The sequence below is a fragment of the Alosa alosa genome, chromosome 22 (genome assembly GCF_017589495.1).
Source record: "Alosa alosa isolate M-15738 ecotype Scorff River chromosome 22, AALO_Geno_1.1, whole genome shotgun sequence".
Lineage (NCBI taxonomy): Eukaryota > Metazoa > Chordata > Actinopteri > Clupeiformes > Clupeidae > Alosa > Alosa alosa.
In genome coordinates this window covers 11,504,823-11,516,778 of record NC_063210.1, presented here as the reverse complement: position 1 = coordinate 11,516,778, position 11,956 = coordinate 11,504,823, and positions in this window count along the sequence as shown.

The following is an 11,956-nucleotide window of genomic DNA, read 5'->3' as shown; positions in this document are numbered from 1 at the left end:
TAATTAAACAAAATGACACAACAATGAAATGGCACAAAGATAATCTTAATTAATATATAACTTGCTATTGGATAAAAAAAAAATCTAAAAGTTGTCTGTATTATTATAATTTGCATAATTTATTATGCAATACTTTTCTTTATGTATTTAACATCAATAAGAAAAATACCATTACAAAAAAACACCAAGTTGGGTAACTTACGTAGCCATTAGATCCTTTAGGAAAGGTAAGCTTACTTCCAAGTGGCCATATTCTGCCTTGGTGGGTATCTGTGAGAAGGATTAACATTAGATTTACGTTAGACCATTATCAAGCTCTGAGTAACTTTATAACATTATAGAATGGTTCTGAGTTGCTCCCTCTAGCTTCTAACTAGATAAGCAATGACAAACAGGATGTTCTGGTGAACATAGGCAACTCAACTAACTCATTTTCACCTAAACAAAATGACAGTGTTGAGAGTAATCATGCTTTCTGCATGTATGCACCAGGCTTCTTTCACCTGCAAGTAGTAATTATCCTGAACTATCTGTCAAAATAAGCCCCGCCCCCTGAAACGTCATAAATCACGTCATAACCACGCCTCCTTTTATGCAAATTAGCCACGTGGTTGTCACCACGTGTTGTTTGTTATTGTTTTGTGAGTCATGTGACAGTCATGTGACTGGTGTCAAACCCCTGGGCAGCCATATTGGATGTAAAGTCATGTGACAGTCATGTGTCTGTTGTCAAACAATGCCACGCCCCCCCTTGGCATCCATATTGGATGTAGTGTCATGTGACAGTCATGTGACTGATGTCAAACCCCTGGGCGGCCATTTTGGCCAAACAAACCCCATGTGTGTTTTGTGGATAATGGGGATCAGATACTTTGTAAGAGTTGTATATGTTTAGTGGTAAATGGGGATAGATATAAAGTGTGCTGCTAGCCCAGAGGAAAGAAAATGTTAAAATGAGAGCTCCTCTCTTTCTCAATTTGTTTCTCCTAGACAATAATGAGATCACAGTGATATAAAAATTAGATTATTGCTTTTGTCTCCCGCTTCTCAGGTTTGTCTCTGGAGCAAAAGAGTTAAGTTCTCTCAATGTAGACTCCCTTTAATATACAAATGAGATCTCATCAATATTTTAAATAATGCTCAGTGTCGTCTAATTTATACATCTCATATTTTACTCAGGCTGATCCACCAGAGAGCTCTCTCTGTAAACTCATGCAATTCTCATTTCAGATCATTTTGGTAAATCTCAGATTAGGCTCCATCAGTTCTGTAAAAGAGATCTCTTCACAAGCTTGAACCGTTCTCATTCTAGTCATCTCAGTTTAGTCCTTTTTGATTTACAAAAGAGATCTCAGCAAAGGCTTATACAATACTCAGACTTGCTCAATTTATATATCTCATATTTTACTCAGGCTTATCCATCAGAGAGCTCTCTCAGTGAACTAATGTAATGCTCATCCAGACCTATTTGTTTTATAAATTAGTCTGATCTGTAAGAGCTCTAGCTGTTGTAGGCTACAACAATTCTGAAATGATTTTCATTGGCTTATTTGTTTTAATTGCACATATTTTCAAGTTCACATTTGCAAACAGTAGGCCTTACCATGTGATGTGACCACCACACATGACGATGCTCTGATAGACCTCTGAAGTTCGCCTACAAAAAAGCTACCATCTATGCCCATGTAAGGAGATGATCACCTGTTAAATTCTCGCGCAGGGAGACGACATCGGAGACGCAGACGTTTTCCTGAACGCACTTTTGTCTTCAACCTTCGAGTAGATATTATAATCAATGGTACGTGAAGGCGGCACAATTTGATTTTTGCTACCCCAGAGCTAACTTGCGACTTGTTAGCAAGTTAGAGAAATCAAGTTAGACTCCAGAGGTCTATGATGGTCGGACGAGATGGTCGGACCTTCTCGCGTGCGGAAGACTCCAGAAAATGCAGTCTAGATTTGGCGCCCAGTGAAACCAAGTGAAACGGTGTGTGGGTATGAAGGATTGTGCAGAACTTGCCACCACGAAAACTCAGAGAAGGTACATTAACATTTTGGCAATTTGCTAACGTTCTTGCATATTTTTAGACTCAATAGATCATTGAACAACCTGACGAAGCAGCACATAAAGTTAGCTATGATAGCTAGTTAATGTTAGCTACTTAATGTAAGTTACATCACTGGCTGTGCCGCTTGTATATAAAGCTAACGTTTGACAATTTAACGTTGCTAGTGCTAGCTTACTTTGCCTTATACAGCTTTAGTCTGTATGTTTCGAATGGTGTTAAGCCATGCTGTAGCCAAAATGCACGGAATTTTAAAATGTCTTTGGGGTGCCAGTGAAGATGACGAAGCTAACGTTATTGCCACTGGTTTAAACTGGTTCCAGCTCAATTCCACTGAAAAGAGGCCGGCAGCTTCTTAAAAAATTGGAAGACTACGCTAGACCATCAGATCAAATTGCTGAACAAACAGCGTACCAAAATGGTAAGTATATTTTGCCCCACAATATGTTCTCACTTTTGTATAACCTGCTATAAATTACAGCATATTGTAACAGGAGTGAAAGGGCATTCTTGTAACCCAGGTAAACTAGGAAGTAGCATTGCTGTGGTCGAGGGATCGAGAAATAGGCAAGTCAGCATCTGCAGTCATGAATAACTTGCCAGTCAACATTTCTTTTGCAATTAATAGAATCTGTAGCATGCAAATCAAACCAGCTATTAGCCTAACTGAAATAAAACCATGATATATCTAGGTATGGTGAAGGGTATGTGATGGGCGATCTATCTATCTTTTAATTACAAAGGCCAAGGGAACTTTATCAGGATGCATAGTATCCTGAGTCCATTCAATAACTGGCCTTTAAAGATGAACTGAACTGGAATTTAAAGTAAAGGTCATATAACAGATGTATTTTATTTCTTGTCATTGGTACAATGATTAAAATGGCTGAATTTATTAAAAGGGCTAAAATTGTACGTTGAAAGTGGTGTTGTTGTTACACGGGCGCCGCCATGTTGGATTTCAACAATTGGCTACGTCACTGGCATGGTAAGCTACTCTGCACTAGCACTAGCAGCCATAGCAGATAATGAGTCTGAGGCTAGCTGACATGGCTGAAGAAACTAACATTAGGCCTAGCTGAGTTACATATTGGCCATAAGCCATTTATCATAGGCTAGCCTACATCACAAAATCTCATACAAAATGAAACCAAACTAGTGAAACAAAGGCGAACACTTTAACAGGGGAAATTAATTGGGCATGAATCATACTGAACGCTATTTTGTCAATGAGCAGAAACACACACGACATTCAAACTATTGATAAGATGTGCACTATGGAAACTGGTCTGTAACTTTGGACGAATAAATGCCATTGACTTGCCATATCCTGACTTAAAAAACCCTTTTCTTGCTTACTTTATCGCAAACTCGGTGGGGCAGCTTGTAGTCTTTTTCAATTCATAGAAGGGCGAGCCCACAGTCTATGTGCCATGGAGCCTAAGTTTCAACTTCGGCTTCGTTCACCCAATGCAGTCACTGGTCGCAATTATAAAGTCCGGGAAGGTTCGTTCAATCGTGTAAAGTTTTAAGTGCAGTAGCCTATCTGTCCCCTTTGGAATAATATCTCGAAGTAGCCTCAGATGAGGTCCAGTGTTAGATAGGCTACCATACGATCCAACCTAGGAAAGGGCTAGCAGCTAAACACCTTGGAAACACTCTTATGTCAAACTCCACAAGCTAGCACTCCGACCATAGAGAGTATAAACCATGACTCCGACGATATCACAGATCGATAATAATGCTTTTACTAGCTGGTAACTAAACCACAGCGGGTCTGTAAACAGAATCCAATGTCCCTTTCTACTCACTCTGAAGCCAGTTGTTCACCGTCTCAGGGCAGATTGTTGATGCGAGGGAGTTTAACTCGCAGTGCTGCTATCCAAGAGACAGGGATGGAGGGAGACAGAGAGATAGCGTGCGTGTTGCTGTCTCAAGCGCCCCTCGTCCAGTTTTCTACATGACCTGTAGGCTAGGTCTACAGTAGCCTATATTGTGCCGCACAAAATGTATCTATGTTGTACATTGCACAAAATGTATACCCCCCGAAATAAACACATACATAAATAAACATATTTTTCCCGTCACTTTGGCTTCCTTGAACATTTTCCCTACGTTTCGCCACTGCTTTGTAACAGATAGATTCCAGTGTCCATGCTCCGGCAGCGCCCACACAGTCATTTTCACCCAAATGATCCTACTGAAGGTTGAGCTGGAGCCTGAAACCCATCTAGTGGCAGTCAAGACACTACAGGCCTGTCCCTCACAGGCTCAAATTTGTAACCCATGCCATTAAAATGACTAATTTTCGTGTATACATAATATGCTGCTGTGGAATCCGCAAAGGTCAAGAAGGCTTTTGTTACGAGGGCTGGAGGTTCCAAAACATCCATGAAGCTGGGATAATTTTCTCTTATTTTAAATTATTTCCAATTGTGGTGAGCATTATTGGTGGGCTTTTTATAAAGGGTAGGCCTCTATTGCACTAAAATGATTCAACCTTTAGTTTTACAGTTAACATCAAACTGTGTAGCTACGAAAGCTACAAAATCACATTGTCATAGAAATGATAGAGTATAAACCATGACTCCGACGATATCACAGATCGATAATAATGCTTTTACTAGCTGGTAACTAAACCACAGCGGGTCTGTAAACAGAATCCAATGTCCCTTTCTACTCACTCTGAAGCCAGTTGTTCACCGTCTCAGGGCAGATTGTTGATGCGAGGGAGTTTAACTCGCAGTGCTGCTATCCAAGAGACTCGGGCAATATCAACATCCACAAGGTAAAAATCTGCAAATTCTCCACTAACGTTAGCCTAAAATAAACGGCAAACTCGTGTATCCTCCGTGTATCTGGGGTCAACTTGGGGTAACAAAGTTTTTAGCAGTTTCAAGGGAGGGAGAGAGAGAGCCCGTGTGAGTTGCTGTTACGAGTGCCAGTAGTCCATACTGCGTTAGCCTACATTGACGTGACAATGCGTGTTATATAGCTTATTTGTATATGCACCGTAGCCTTCGCATAGGCCTAATGTAGTGGTGGTGAGTGAGTATGCAGTTGTGTGGAGGGTGTACAGTAGGCAATGTGTGTGTGTGAGGGATGGAGGGAGACAGAGAGATAGCGTGCGTGTTGCTGTCTCAAGCAAATATTATGTATACATAATATGCTGCTGTGGAATCCGCAAAGGTCAAGAAGGCTTTTGTTACGAGGGCTGGAGGTTCCAAAACATCCATGAAGCTGGGGTAATTTTCTCTTATTTTAAATTATTTCCAATTGTGGTGAGCATTATTGGTGGGCTTTTTATAAAGGGTAGGCCTGTATTGCACTAAAATGATTCAACCTTTAGTTTTACAGTTAACATCAAACTGTGTAGCTACGAAAGCTACAAAATCACATTGTCATAGAAATGATAGAGGCGAAATTTCCACTAGGTTTTATGAAGATATTTTATAGATGGGCTGAACATACATCAAAAGAAAAAAAAATGACATGTCCAAAATGATTAACTCACCAACAATATTTGTTGTATGGTGTATACCAGGGATCACCAAATGGCGGACCGCGATCCGAGTCCGGACCGTGACGTGATCCTATCCGGACCCAGACCATAATAGCCTAATTTAGATTTTCACGTAAGATTTCAAAGTTGCGCTAAATGTTTTGTTGGTTAGGATAACAGCATTTACTTCAGGAACCATCATTTCGCTTGCTGCTACTCAGCCAGTGAAATCTGTGAATTCTGATAAAGTCGAGTCAGTGAGTAAAGTAGCCTACTATGGGGAAGAAACTGAAACGAAACAGGAGAGGAGACGGACGGACGAAAACAATCAGATGGATATCTAAGTTAACGATAAGTAAGTTATTTTCAAATCATCGATTGCTCAAAGAGGAGGAAGCTAGACAGCGAGAACAGAGCTTTATATACCACGCAAAACTGTCACGTCTGTAACGCCAACTAGGCTAAATATGGATGTGACAGTTTTGCGCAGAATTGCCCTGGACCTCTTCTATTCTGAGACAGGCGATTTTTAAAAGCACCAATTTGAAGCACCTCTACTAGACAAAGCATATTGAGCAAGCATAGGGTAGGCTAGGCCCATTCAACAGTGAACTGAGACCACAGAATATTTTACGATTTAAGAAGGCAATACGATTGATCCACCACAATCTAGTTAAGCCGACATGCATTCACTGCCCAACAACGTGATGTTCCTGGGTTTCCAGGATTTCGGTCAACATAAAAAAACTAAAAAATTAAATTAAACTTGCTGATTAATGGGTTCAAGGAACCAGCCTTGTCTCAGCTCAAATTTTATTTTAAGTTCACGTTAAGATCTTTAAAATAGCCAAGGCTACTCAGTTTTTCTCCCCAATCACTCTTATCTTGCCTTATTTCTCCTCATTTCGAATATTGCCTTTTAGGCTACTTATTTTATTTCACATTAAACATTAGGCCTAGGCCTACAATCTTCTTGAATTTCCCCTTGGGGATCAATAAAGTATCTATCTATCTATCTATCTACAACTAGGCTCCATCCATCCATCCTAATATTATATATACACAGTGGCGATTCTAGACATTTTTAACAAGGGTGGCACTAATGAGGCACTGATTCAAGGGTGGCATGAGGCAAATCACAACAACTCTGGTCACATTACAAGTCAGCACCAGTGCTGCATTCATTGTTTTGCACTTTTATAATCACATCACCAAAAGTAGGTTATTGGTTTTACCAAAATAATTTGGCACTATTTTTAAACTACAAACCTATAAAGTATTTTGATACAAAATATGATGCCATTTTTTTCCAACTAAATAAAATAAAAATGACAACATACTATTTTGTATTTTACATACATGTATCAGACATACTGCCTATCCCTGGCTGTTGGCTGCAGCAACTCAAGCTAGGTAGTACTGATTGTTTTGTGTTTGTTTTGTGTTTATGTTAGTTTTGATCCAATTTGACAGCTTTGCTATGTTGCCCATTCAAAATTTCTACCAGCCCACCCAAATATAGTAGCCTAGCCTAGGTTAGAACCAGCCCTGCATGGAGACATATTTTACGATAATAATGGAGAAAATGTTGGCAAAACTTTAGGTTTTTGTTAACGGAATCTCCTGACCCTCATTCATCTATTTGCGCAACAGCCCACATTCTGCCTTCAATCCAGCGAGACAAGTGAAATAAATGTTTTTTTTTTTTTTTTTAAAGCTTTTTTGTTAAGCTTACACAAAGTTGCGTTTTAAAGAGTATTTCCTGATCAGGAAAACCTTTCGTTCCGCAGTTCAATTGTGCCGCAGGCCAATAAAGGCAAGTGTGTTTGCCACTTACATTTCTGACGTCTGACACTTCACACTGCTGCAAGTGCATCAAGAAAGGTCCCACCTTACACCATGTTAATGGCCAATCGTAGACTAGGATTTGGGGTGGCCAATCGAATCTCAAGGGTGGCCTGTGCCACCCGGAGCCACCCCTCTGGCTCCGCCCCTGTATATATAGCCTAAACATTATGATGCTCCGGACCTTTGCTTGAGGAAATTTTCCGTAACGACCTCGCTGAAGATTAATTGAATACCCCTGGTGTATACTGTATTTTGTTTTTGTTCTTGACATTTGTCAGTGTCTCTTGAGTGATCAGAGCTAAATGTTTTGGGCTAATTTAGATGTAATATTGAGTCATTGTCTTTGATTTACCGGATTGACCCTAAAGCACTCAAAGGACAAATCCGCATGAATTGATCCATAGCTCTTGTTGGAAATCACTGTGTGCTGTTCATAGGAAAAAGAAAATGTGGCACAGCCAATTCTGAGTTATGGACAGGGAAGTATAGCCCAGAGCCGTATAGAAGTACTTTTGGTATTCCTGACATAATGCAGGGTAGCCAAGGGTCTTAAAAAAGTCTTTAAACGGTCTTAAATGTCATGTTCCTTAATTAAGGTCTGAAAAAGTCTTAAATTCCGTTGCCAAAGTCTTAATTTTTTAAACGAAGGTCTTCAATTTTAATTAAACTAGCCTGCAAGCAAGGTGAAATGGGGGAAAAAACTAGCCTGGCGGGCCATCCTATATCATTGAAATGTATAGTCTGGAATCGAGCCATTCACCTCGCTTTAATCCAAGGGGCGGCAGAGAATTGTCTTTCAAACTGCCTAGGCATGCAATAAGCCAGCGCTACGACCATATCCATATCCTGTCGGCAAAACGGCAAATACATCCTTCTTCGAAAGGAATGACTTAAGTGCATTGTGTTGCTCAACTTTCAAAGAAAAGCACAAGTCCAACTCCTCCAAAGTTGACGCCAACGCCGATTCAAACAACCGCTCTTCGTTTGCCATAGCCACCTTCCTTGTTGTTCACTGTCGCAGGACTGTCGCCATCCTGTTAAGCCCGCCTTAAGACTCTCTAACAAAATAGAGCGCTGTGATTGGATGACGTCCACGGCGTCAGCCAATAGAAATCCCTATGGTTTGATACTAGACGTACAGGCTGAGCAAATTAATTTGCCACGCTTAGGGTGCGCGTCTAGATTTCTAGGCTTCGGAAAAACAACAACAATGTGAAAATTCAACAGGGGGTTGATTAACGTCAGAGATCGTCTAATTTAGTGTTGCACGGTGCACCGATACTACAAAAGTGTTGCAATAGCTATTAGCAGTTGTCACAATACCTAATTTTATTAGTATCAATACTTTTAAGAATGACCGTGTTCTTGTTTGTGTGCACAAGGCATGCTTCTAGTGCCTCCTCCCCAAGCCTGTGGCTGTGCGTCTTTTCTCCTCACACACATATGCGCAGCTGTCGTGCCATAAACAGCGAGACATGGCTGCTAGTTTAGCTTAAGTGATTCTGTGGTAACACATAATAATAGGCTAATATCAAGTTGATTTGCTCACTTGCACCTCTCATAACCTACCTAGGCTATGAGATGTACGTAGGTCTACTATTGGGTTTAATGTCATTTAGAAATAGGCAGCGCAACCTTTGCAAACTTTTACATCTGGAGAGAGCTCCTTGCTAACTAATTCTGCTAGCTCAGGTCATGTATGTCATTCGTAATTAGTGCTAAAATCATTATTGAACATGATCCCTTCTATGAACTTGATAGTTTTTTATTTACATTTATTTTATCTAATGACAGACAACAATGAATTGCATCCACATATCCTTATGCATTATGTGCAACTATTATGCACTAGCCTAAAACCGTGAGACTGAAGGCTACAGTAATTACTCACGTATTTCTTAAAGTGACAAACACTCAATTACACCTAGGCCTACACACCACATTAAAATTTGCCTTGGTGTAATAGTTTAAAAATAAATATTAAGTATTCAAATGACTAAATATGTTTAGCAATTAAGCAGATTAATAGTAATTATGCAGATTAAAAAATACTATACATTAACTGTACACTTTATATGAATTCAAAGGTATATGAAATAGAAACATATGAAATAAGCCATAATTTTCCGTGTGTGTGGAAAGAGTCAAGCAGAATCTAGGATGCCCACTGGTGTGAATGATAACACTATATTCAATATTACTGATGATGTCAAGGTGGTCTGGGCCCCCAAATCAAATACATTTTTTAAGAATTATCGAAGAAGTATCGAAATCGCTATTATTGATGTGGTATCGGTATCGAAACAATAATTTTGGTATCGTGGCAACTACACTAGTCTAATTTCTTAGGATATGCGCAAACAATACTTTGGGTTTTCGCACCGGCAGCAATGAATCAACATAATCAGTCGAAAGGAGAGGACAGCACATCATGGGGAAGTGTTGTTTTAATTGTCATTATGGATTTGATCTGGTGTTTTACAACCGCATAATGGGTGTGATGTAGGTCTTAATTTTCATGTAAGTGGTCTTAAAAAAAGTCTTATTTGGGGTGGTCAAACCTGGGGAAACCCTGTAATGGAAAGAAGATACCGAAGGCTTTTTTGCCATATTGAGTCAGCTTTACTTTCTTGTCCATAACTTGTCTAGGTTATGACACATTTTATTGTTCTTTGTCCTTTGGACAGTGCCTGGTGAGCTCGAACAACAAGGCTTTGAATCAGTTTACACCAGATTTGCCCTTCAATGAGACTGTGTGACATGTTCCAGCAATACTCATCACTTAAACCTCACTGATCACAGGAGAAATGTTCCTGTTGAAACCCACTATCAGAACTAAACAAGGCAACGCTGCATTTAGTTGTTATCGTTCTGACTATAGAGCCAGCTCCCAGATGACAAAAAATTGCCCAAATTACTTTTTGACATCAGGACTCTGAACTAAACTATTTTCAGATGCCCATTTTTTTTTACACTGAATAGGCTTAGTCCAACCAAAACAAGGTTTTGCCTAGTGGTAAAATGGATAGGGGTTAATCCTAGTCTGACAATACAGTTTACTCACTAGATGAGGTGAGGGAATTCAACACACTTGTTTAAGCTTGACAAATATATCAATACAATCTGTTTTTCAATTGGGCAACATATAGCAAATGTGAGTGGTAGCTATCACATCCCCCATTCTGTGTTTAAGTGATTAATAAGGTGTGTCTGATCTTTGTGCTGTATCAAAATTCCCACAGTTATGAAAGCAGACGGTCAAACAAATGTCTTACTTTTGTATTTTTGAGTGGCTCACAAACTAACAATGTTCTATTTTCTGCTCTTCTCTCCCTCCTCCCTTTGGTTGGTTCCACCACCAGGATAAAAGACTCAGATTGACCAGCCCACGCTTTCATCCACCATTGTACACAGTATGGCACGCTTTGGCACAAGTTCAGTTTGTTTATGTTATTGTTTATTAGTTAATTTCTCCATGTTGTATGATTTATAGATAGACTTAAATTGTCATTGTGCAGTTGGTCCATTTAATGCAATTTGTTTGTGCAGCTTTTTTAAAAATAATACTCACATACACACTCACAAAAAAAATAAAAATACAATACATTATAAAAGAACATATAATAGCATAATAGTTGCATTGAACAACTATTGCATAATAGTTGCATTGAACATATCAAGGCATTAACATACTTCCATTGCTTGAAGTCCATTTTAAAGTGCAACTGTGCAAGCTCCCATTGCTTAAAGTCCATTTTTTAAAATACAACTGTTTTGCTTTGTTTTATAAAATAAAAGTTTGAAATGCTATGGAGTGCCCTATTTTTTGACCCTCAAACTGATATCTCAATTGTAACTCCTACTTCTCAACAGTTTCTCATTGCAATGTCTCCTCATTTGCTCTTTATTTCTCCTAAGGAAAACAAGTTGTAAATGAGACTACACTCAAACATATAAGAGATCTCCCGTGTTTCTCCTGCTTCTCAAACTAATATCTCTTATGTGACTCCATCTGCTCTATTATTTCTCCTAAGGAGAAACAAGTTGTAAAGTGAGACTACACTCAAACATATAAGAGATCTCCTGTACTTCTCCTGCTTCTCAAACTAATATCTCTTATGTGACTCCTACTTGTCTTATTGCTATGTGTCTCATCTTTTGCTTGTTTTATTTCTCCTAAAAAATTAGGAGAAATAATTGTGACAAAAGTAATACTTAAATGATCCTTAAAAGAGAATCACCATTTTGCCTCCTTAGCAACAGATGGGATACAAATGAGAAGCAAAAGTTTCCTCTGGGAGCGGATTTAATAGCAATTTAGCCCACTATCCTTCAACAATCGTGAATATTTTGTTAAATGCATATGCAGAGGAGGAGCAGCTCGTTCTACGAGAGAGAGCGGGCGGTGAGGAAAAGGCTGTGTGAGTAATGTGCAGCTCAATGAAATTATTTTCTTATCTTTAATTTAAATAGTAGGCCTACAACATACAACATCAATGTGTGGTGGCGGTTTTGATTCGTGGTGCCCAGCCACAGATTA